At 42.8% G+C, this 7,354-nt stretch overlaps 1 long non-coding RNA gene across 1 annotated transcript; it reads right to left on the bottom strand.

The window, feature by feature from the left end:
* Positions 1 to 3,896: 3,896 nt before the first annotated feature.
* On the bottom strand, positions 3,897 to 6,388 carry LOC135972844 (uncharacterized). The gene is made up of 2 exons (XR_010589409.1): positions 4,764 to 6,388; positions 3,897 to 4,188 (listed from the first exon to the last, which is right to left on the bottom strand). It is a non-coding gene; the product is annotated as an uncharacterized LOC135972844 (long non-coding RNA).
* Between the last annotated feature and the right edge of the window lie 966 nt (positions 6,389 to 7,354).

Raw genomic sequence — 7,354 nt, 5'->3', positions numbered from 1 at the left:
AGGACAGTCCCTTTTTTAAGCCCTGCTCCAGCTGTCCTGACCCTTTTGGGGAAAAAGTTGGCATTTGTCCCATTTGCTCTTGCCAACTTGATCAGTTCCAGTGCACAGGGGGCTGGCAGGGTTACAGTGACCAGCAACAGCTTCACATGGAGGGGGGGACGGGGGACGACTTTGGGTAAGCAGCTGGGGCCAGCCTCATACGGGGGATGCAGGGGGGGGGGGGGTCGGAGAGCAGCTGAGGGGGTCCAGCATGGTGTCCTGTTTTCCTTTTGGAAAATATGGTCATCCTACTTCTGAAACAGGATCATCTTCCCCCCCCCCCCGCCCCCTTTACCTCTTCCTATTAATTTCCTTCTGAAGTCCCTGGCGAGCTCTTCATTAGCATTTGACTCAGGATGCTAATTGACTTCTATTGTAAGACACACAATTGTTAGCTGGGGAGATAAGTGTCTCCCACCTCCTGTCTGGAAGTTTGTCTCAAGGCACGCTACCTCCAGGAGACCTGCCTTTAACTACAAGGGCTTAAGAACATAATTTCATATATATATATATATGAAATTATGTTCTTAAGCCCGGATAAGGTGTAAGAAGCCCGGATAAGGTGTAAGAAGATACGTGTGTATGTATGTGTGTGTGTGTGTGTGTGTGTGTGTATATATATATATATATATATATACACACACACACATACACACGTATCTTCTTACACCTTATCCGCACATACATCACACAATTATCATGATGACCAGTGGGACACAGGCTTTCTTAGAAAGCCAACATGACATTCTTTGGTGAACTACAATGTAAATACCACTCCCCAAGGATCCTTGTAACCCATTTGCCCCCTATGTCCACTGACAGTTGGCATCAAGAGGTCCTTGGGTCAGAAAGCCAAATTAAAGTTGCACAGGATGTCAGACTAGATGATCACAATGGTCCCTTATGGCCTAATAATCTACTAAACAACGAACCTTAATTCTGGCATAATTTTTGCGAGCTTGACTTTGCACCTTAATGTCCTCTAAACATAGGGGTTTTAAATGTAATGTTAAATCTGTTTGAGAAATAGTATATGATCATAAAGTTAAAATCTATGGGTCAGATCATTGGATAGTATAACTCCTGTGATTTACACCAGCTATGGGATGTGGTGCTCAGTGCCAAATTCTCTTCTCTCTTCGGTTTCCATTGGTGGTTTCAATGCAGTTGCATTAGGTGGGAAAGCAATATTTGGCTGTATGTCATCATGCAAAGTTAAGGTTAATGCTGCACATTTACAGTTAACTTTCACATTTCCTGACTTTTGCATGCTCATCTGTGCATTAATGTAGCATGAACATAATCAGTTGCATTGGTGTCAATCCAGAGTAGTTCCATTGAAACCAGTGATGTTATTCTGAATTGCCACCAGTATAAACAAGTGCAGAATTCAGCACAAAGCTATAGAACGATATACTACAATTACAGAGTCAAATCGTAATAGCAGAGGGAGAAAGAAATTAAGAGACACAAGCAGGGAAGAAAAGATATGGAAAGTAATTCACTACCTCGTGAAGTAATCACTTCTCTCATTTCAACAGGACACTCAACCATCTTTTATATTGTTGTTGCTAATACCCCTCTTAGAAACTGGAAATTAAAATTTCTTTATCTCCTAATTTTCTCCTTTTCCATTTGGCAAACACTTCGGTTTTCCTGTGTTTCTAACAGAGCTGAAATTAACTTGGCTCATTTTGTTCTTTCCTTGTCTGAGTATTAGCATCACTGAATAGCGAAGGGGGAAGTGTTTGTTAATTAACCACTGCTACTGTATTATGTCCAGTCCTACACTTCTCTCTCACACACAAAATCTCATTGTCCTCAACAGGAGATGCACATGGGACACTACTGCTGGACTGGAGCTATATTGTTTTTGATGGTCCCACAATAGGGGTGATGTTTTTTAAAACTTTGTCAATGAAGTGGGGATTATTAGACAAAGATCCCATCCAATTACACAATTGGGAAATCAGTTGCATTAGTGCCTATTTAAATAATTAAAACTTCTAAGCACCACAGCAGAGTAGTCTACATTAGGGTCTTTATTGCCTGTAAAAGTTGTTTGTTTCAGTACTGTCCAACCCCTAAGCATTCAAAAGTCATGAGTCAGGTTTCAGGAAATTATAAGATTGACTTAAAAATCATGAGTTTAAAAAAAAACAACAATAAATTTTGGACTTTGTCTTCTGGTTTCTGAGCCTACAAGGGTGCATTTAGGATAAATTTTCAAGCTTTTCTCCACAACCATGAAGCCAGAAAGGCACCCTTTTTAAATGAAAGCTGAGATTCTCACATAATCACTTGGCTCCAGGAACAGGAGCTATAAAATAAAATAGTGAATAGCATGGACTCACAGTAATATCAAAGGAGTTGGCCACACTTCTCTCACTAGGAAAAAACTTCCATGCATGGAAGGAAGCCTGAACCCACTGAAGGGGAGATTTCTGTCAAGGCAGCTCCTTCCCTCCCCTGTAGAAGCCCCACATGGGAACTGTGAAGGGATCAGCCACCCTGAACAAGGAAGGTGGGTCGGAGGAAAGCAGAATGGGAGAACCACATGGCTCCTCCAAAATTCTTCTAGCCAAGGAGAAGCCAGGATATGAAGCCCGAGTTTATATTCATTTACGCTCTTCCCCCCTCTATGTTATAGACTTCATGGGGCAACCACCAGCATCTGGGAGCAGCTCCTTGGAAGCAGAGCTTTGCTCCAAAAGCACAGTGATAGGAAAAAGCCAAGATGCATCCACACAAGATGCCCCCTGTCTTTTGCAGAGCCCCCAATAAATGTATAGACCCACAGATTCTTTTCCATACTGGAATAAACCATACCCAGACAACGGAATAATTCATGGGGAGCTCCATGAATGGAAACTAATGGAATTTCCTTGCCCTGGGAGTGTTATTCCTCCAAAGGGGGCAATGGGACCCATAATCATCTACCCACCAACTTATTTAGATTATAAACTCATTGGGGCGGGTACTGTCTTTGTTTTTTTTGTTTGTATAGTGCCTAACACAATGGCATCCCGGTCCATGACTGAAGCTCCTAAGTGCTACAGTATTACAAACAAGAAATACTAACAACAACATAAACATAGTCTTGGGTAGCTACAAGGATGCATCAGAAACCAAACTTTAAACAAAATAAAAATTGTTCTTCTTTCATTAATGGAGCACGTCAAATTTGGCAAAAATAAAATCCACTTGCAGGTCAAAATGATAAAGGCTCTGATCCTGCAATCCTTACTCAGGCAAAATTTGCATTGACTTTAAGAGGCTGCTAGTGCTAGGGACCACAGAGCTGGTCAAGTGTCAGAGTTTCTGTTCTATGGGATATTTTGAAATTTTGAAAGCGGAATTTCAGAGTTTTCTCGAAAGGAAATTCTGAACAACAACAAAATATTTTGTTTAGAAATTTCAAAGTGAAATTGACCCAAATTCCAAAACTCCAGCTCAGCTGTGACTCCCAAGAATTCTAGGGGCCTGGCTCCCCATCAGTCCTAGCAGACAGCCTGTAACTGCTGGTTCTGGCGGGACCCAACTGAGAGTGCCAATTCAGGACAAATTGCTTAAAACAGGGCAGTTACAGCCCAAGGCTGGGGTTTTTCCATCTCTGAGGCAAACCAAACCAGCCAGACAAAGAGGACTTTGGTCTCACCCCACTGGCTAACCACAAGTCACACAAGCTATTCCCTTAGACACTCCAGTTTCCCAGTATCACCACCAGTGCCACTCGTTATGGGGACAAATGGTTATGAAAACCAATACCCCCGTAAAAGAAAAAAGGTTCTCTTGATCTCAAAGAACCAAGCCCCAGACTCAGGTCAATATACAAATCAGATCTTACCCACAAATCATGCTGTTGCCAGTCCTTTAGAATCTAAATCTAAAGGTTTATTCATAAAAGGAAAAAGATATAGATGAGAGCTAGAATTGGTTAAATGGAATCAATTACATACAGTAATGGCAAAGTTCTTGGTTCAGGCTTGTAGCAGTGATGAAATAAACTGCAGGTTTAAATCAAGTCTCTGGAATACATCCACAGCTGGGCTGGGTCATTCAGTCCTTTATTCAGAGCTTCAGTTTGTAGCAAAGTCCCTCCAGAGGTAAGAAGCAGGACTGAAGACAAGATGGAGATGAGGCATCAACCTTTTATAAAAAGAAGAACAGGAGTACTTGTGGTACCTTAGAGACTAACAAATTTATTAGAGCATAAGCTTTCGTGGACTACAGCCCACTTCTTTGGATGCATATAGAATGGAACATATATTGAGGAGATATATATACACACATACAGAGAGCATAAACAGGTGGGAGTTGTCTTACCAACTCTGAGAGGCCAATTAATTAAGAGAAAAAAAACTTTTGAAGTGATAATCAAGCTAGCCCAGTACAGACAGTTTGATAAGAAGTATTACTGTATTCTCACACTTCTTATCAAACTGTCTGTACTGGGCTAGCTTGATTATCACTTCAAAAGTTTTTTTCTCTTAATTAATTGGCCTCTCAGAGTTGGTAAGACAACTCCCACCTGTATATGCTCTCTGTATGTGTGTATATATATCTCCTCAATATATGTTCCATTCTATATGCATCCGAAGAAGTGGGCTGTAGTCCACGAAAGCTTATGCTCTAATAAATTTGTTAGTCTCTAAGGTGCCACAAGTACTCCTGTTCTTCTTTTTGCGGATACAGACTAACACGGCTGCTACTCTGAAACCAACCTTTTATAGTCTTTTCCAGGTGTAAGAACACCTCTTTGTAATTACTGTGTAAAAATAACAGCAAAATGGAGTCTGGAGTCACATGGGCCAGTCCCTGCATACTTTGCTGAGTTGCAAGGCAAATCTGCCTTCTCTCAATGGGTCAATTGTATAGCTGATGGTCCTTAATGGGCCATCAAGCAGGCTAGGCAGAGCTAACACCAACTTGTCTGGGATGTCACCCAGCAGCATAGCATAAGTTTGAAATACAGACAGTATAGATCCAATATTTATAACTTCAACTAAAAAATTGATACACACATATAGACAGCATAATCATGACCAGCAAACCATAACCTTGTCTTAGACACCTCATTTGACCCCCTTTATACAAGATTTGGTGCCACTACAGGACCTTGGTTGCAACCATGTTCTATACGGTCCCAGTTCAAGTCAATAACGTGACACTGCCAGAAGACAGAAGCCTAGATGCACAGGGAGCTACAGCTGAACCAGGAGACTCCATGTCCTGGGACCTGGGGCTCCCAGGGTTTTCAAGTTCCCAATACTGCAGCAGGGAGACTGGAAGCCCTGGGGTACCCTGGCTCCAGGACAGTCCACATGGCAGGGCTGAGCCACAGATCCGAGAAAGAACAAGACTCCCTGCCCCAGGGTAGTCTGTGCGGTGGGGCTGTCCTGGAGCTGCGGATCCTGGAAACCTGGGCTCCCCAGTGGCCCACCCGACAGGCTAGCAGGAAAGCTGTCTGTGGATTGCCAGATTGTCAAAACCAACATGTTTCTGCAAAACATCTGGGGTTTGATGAATTGGCATTTTCTGACAAAACCCTGTTTTGTCAGAAAATTCCTGACCAGTTCTAATTTCCAGATGGGAGTCACAAGTTTTGTTTTATTTATTTATTTAGTTATTTTGCACCAGCTGATGTTTTTTTACTAAGTTTTTAATGGAATTGCTGACATGCACTCAACTGTCCAAGTGCTGGAATCAGCCACTATAATTCTTCCAGCTTTCCAAATTCTTGTCTACCAAGATGTGAGTTGACTGTGAGAAGATCTCTAAAAGGTAAGTTACGCAGAGGTTTGGGAGAAAGGAGGATTATTAGGAAAATGTCGAATCTCATTTTTTCAGAGATCTATAACTCAGCTGTAAAAATGTGCTTCCATCTGATTGGTACGAAAGATAAAACTCCATAAAAGTTGCTATACTGTGTATAATCAAAGGGGTGTTTCTAATCTAAGTGCCAAAATGCAGGTGCTGTCCCTGATGGAACTGATGTTCATGTTGCACTCTTTGAAACTATTTAATTGAATAGCATATTTTAAACACTCTCTCTCTTAATTAAATTTGCATAAGCATATAAGGTGAGCTGGGTCAGGGCTCTTTATCAAACTCCATTCCTTTTATGTAGCTATATCCATTTTCCCTAGCACACACTATTCTTTGCAAGGCAGACCTGTCAAGGCTCCTGTAACAAGAGCCACATTGCTGAATCAGACCTTCTTCCACCGCTTCACATATTTCCATGCTGCCTGTCTTTCAGTCAGATCTCTGCCCTGTTGGGGTTACGAGTAGCTACTGCCCCAGTCACTTGAATGATGGACTGTTTTACAGCCGTAACAACCAGGAACTGCAACGAAAGAGACATTTTGCATGCAGATTTGTAATACATCAAACTGAAAAAATAACAACACTATTTTGTATTTCATAGCTTCAAAATTTAGCAGCAGCATTAACTTATTAATCTGCATAGCCTCACCCTGATAAATATTATCATCCTCATTGTGCAGGTGGGGAAACTGAGGCACAGAGGGGTCACTGGCCTGAATATCAGAAGCACAAATACAGGAGACAAAGCCCCTCACAGTATCGTAGTGAGTTACACTGAGCATCTGCAGCGCCTAACCAGGCCTTTAGTTTGGTTTGCCCAAGGCCCCTCAGCAAGTTGGTGGCAGAACTGGGGTTAAGCTCTCATGAGTTAGTTTTGTTTGTGAGCTCGGGAGAATGTTCACCACCCAAGTCTCTGGGCACCACAGAACATTAGCAGTGAAAGCTCAGGTGACTCCCCCCCTTCTCCATGTCTTCTTCAGAATGAGGGAAAAGGCAGTGATGGGGAGGAGCAGAATTGAGAGACAGGATGAGAGCACAACTGGTGGGGGCAGAGGGAAGTAGAACTGAGGAGAGGGGCAGGTTCCTCTAAACCCCTAGCAGCTGCAAGGCTCCCAGTGCCCTGCAGCAATGCTCTCTGGGTTCTCCACACACACTACCCACTCCCAGGCAGTACCAGGGTCTCCCATCAACCCAACAATCCTTCAGAACCTAACAAAATCCATCTGCTCTGACCTTTGACTCCCTCCTATACTCTGTATCAGACTGACTCTCCTGACACCTTCAACTGCCCCCGTTTCCCTCCTGCTCCCATTGATTGGGCAGGGAGGGCCCTCAAGGGGAGATTGGTCACCTCTCTTCCTCTTGAGAAATGTCTGCTCATCAACTGTGGAGTCTGAGCACTGATAAAATCTGATCCATGCCATGCTGATGTGGTGGGATTGCCAATGCTAGTTAGGTAGGGGGTTATACTGCCACCCATCATCTT

This window comes from Chrysemys picta, chromosome 1, assembly GCF_011386835.1.
Source record: "Chrysemys picta bellii isolate R12L10 chromosome 1, ASM1138683v2, whole genome shotgun sequence".
Lineage (NCBI taxonomy): Eukaryota > Metazoa > Chordata > Testudines > Emydidae > Chrysemys > Chrysemys picta.
This window is presented reverse-complemented; position numbering and strand designations above follow the sequence as displayed.